Below are 2,729 nucleotides of genomic sequence, written 5' to 3'. Positions count from 1 at the left end.
TCTTTATCCGCATTTGAAATAAATTAAAGAAATTGGCGATTTTGGAATTCATCTCGTTTGGATAAAAACTCAATTATTTGATTAACAAATTAATTATTTTGTTGAAAATGTAACTATTTTTTAAAGAAGGCCTCTTTTCTATTTAAAGTTCAACTACTTTGTTAAAATTTTTATTTTTTTTATTTGAAGGTTCATCTCTTTCGTTGAAAATACATTTTTGAAACTGACAATTAATCTATACCATTTTTGGTTTTAAAATCATGTATTTTGTTACAAATGCGTCTTTCTTTGTATACATTAAATTTTTTATGGAAAATTTATACTTTTTAATTAAAAATTACAATTTTGGATTGAATTATCAACTGTAAATATTTTTGGGTTGCAAAGTCGTTTTGTTGTAAATGCAACTATATTGTTAAAAATTAAAATCATAATTTTTGGGTGGAAAATTCAATTATTCACTTAAAGTTGAACTACTTAGTAAAAAAATAAATTCTTTCTTATTAAGGATTCATAATTATATTTCAAAATTCAACTATTTGTCTTTAAATTGGGAATAAAATTCAGCTTTTTTTTGTAGATAATACTCTTTTTGAATTTAAAATTAAATAATTTCGTTGAAAGGTCACGTATTTTGTTGGAAATTGACCTTTTTTGGTACATCTTCTTGGTTTTAAAAGTCGATTAATTCACTAAGAGTTGAACTACTTTGTAAAAAAATACGTTTTTTAACAAGGTTTTTTAATTATGGTTGAAAATTGGACTAATTGGTTGAAAGTTTAACTCTTTGATTGAAAACTCATATTTTTCGCTTAAAAAATTCAACTTTTTGTAGATAATTCGTCTTTTGAACTTTAAAATTAAATAATTTCTTCGAAAATTCATGTATTTTGTTTAAAATTTTGTCTTTTTTGTAGATCATTAATTTTCTTGGTCGAAAATTCATCTGATTGGTTGACAATTTAACAACTTTGTTTAAAATTAATTTTATTTCTGTTAAAAATTATTTATCTTTATCTGAAAATGTAACTATTATATGATTGGTTATAAATTAATCGTATATATTGGTTAAGTTGGAAAATCGTTTTTTTTTTATAAAACATTAATCTTCTTGGTCAAAAATTCACGTTTTCCCTTGAAAATTTGACAATTTTGTTGAAAATTGGTTTTTTTCTTGTTCAATTGAATTTCTTAGCACAGTTTTTATCTGGAAATTGAACTATTCCATTTTTAGTTAAAACTTTATCCTGAACATTGTATTAGTTAAAACACAAATTATTTGATAGAAAATTAATTTATTTTGTTAAAAAGTAAACTTTTGGGTTGGAACTTGATTTATTTTGTTAATTAGAATTTTTCCTAAAATTAAAAAACTGCAAAATTAAAAAATTGCCTTAAAATAGTCCTGATTCCTTTTTTTTAATTTTTAAAGTCTTTTCTAATACTCACTTAAAATTAATTTTTCAAAATAAAAAATCATTTTTAATTTTCTTACTAATCACAACAATTTTTGTTATTCTTTTTAAATATTTTACAATTCTCAAAAAGCTTAATTTTTTTAAATCTTCAAAAATCTACATCGTGTTTCAAATTATTTTTTTAATAATTTTAAGTTTTAAATTAATTTTGAATATTTTTTAAAATTCAAATTGTAGTGTTCAAACTTAAAATTTAGCTCATTACAAATTTAACAATTCAAGGCTTTCTTTTTCGAACCATTCTGTTCACATTTGTATAGTTTTTAACAGTTTTTTTGTAATAGATTGTTTTAAATGAACGGTCAAATATTTCTGATAATTAACGAAATTTTCTTTTCTTAATTAAAAAATTTCAAATTGAATGAGTTGAAAATAAAATTTTTTTATACTGAAATAATATTCGAAGTCATAATTGAAAATAATTTTATAAACTAATATCTATTAATTCTTTAATTTTGAACGGATTGAGAATTATCTTCTAAAATCAATTACTTTTCAATTTTTAATACCTTAAATTAAATTTAAAACATTTTATTTTAAAATTATTTCAATTAAAACAAAATCATAATCGAAAACAAATAAATGAATTTCCTATCAAATAATTGGAGGTTTAATTAATACAAAGTACAGGATAAAGATTCAACCAAAAATTGAATAAATCAATTTCCAGATAAAAACTGTGATAAAAAATTGAATTGAACAAGAAAAAAAAACGAATTTTCAAGGGAAAAGGTGAATTTTTTACCAAGAAGATTAATGTGCTATAAAAGAAACGATTTTCCAACTTAACCAATATATACGATTAATTTTTAATCAATCCTATAATAGTTACATTTTCAGATAAACATAAATTATTTTTAACAGAAAAAATTAATTTTAAACAACTTGTTTAATTTTTAACCAATCAGATAAATTTTTTATCAAGAAATTTAATGATCTACAAAAAAAGACATTTTTTTTACAATCTTAATGAAATAATCGACTTTTAAACCCAAGAAGATGTAAGTTGATATTTCAACGAAACAAATGAATTTTTGATTGAAAATTAAAAATTTTCAACCAAAAAGATTATATTTCTACCAAGCAAGGTTAATTTCCAACAAAATACATGAACTTTTATTGAAATTATTTAATTTTAAAGTCAAAAAGTGTACTAGGCAGTCTGATAAGTCCCTGAAAAATGAAACACGGAGACGTTTTTTTGGCCAAAGTCGGTTTTATTTTTCAACATACTCTCCTTTTAGGTCAATA

Source organism: Belonocnema kinseyi, chromosome 2, assembly GCF_010883055.1.
Source record: "Belonocnema kinseyi isolate 2016_QV_RU_SX_M_011 chromosome 2, B_treatae_v1, whole genome shotgun sequence".
Classification (NCBI taxonomy): domain Eukaryota; kingdom Metazoa; phylum Arthropoda; class Insecta; order Hymenoptera; family Cynipidae; genus Belonocnema; species Belonocnema kinseyi.
The sequence above is the reverse complement of the archived record's forward strand: the minus strand, read 5'-3'. Positions refer to the sequence as shown.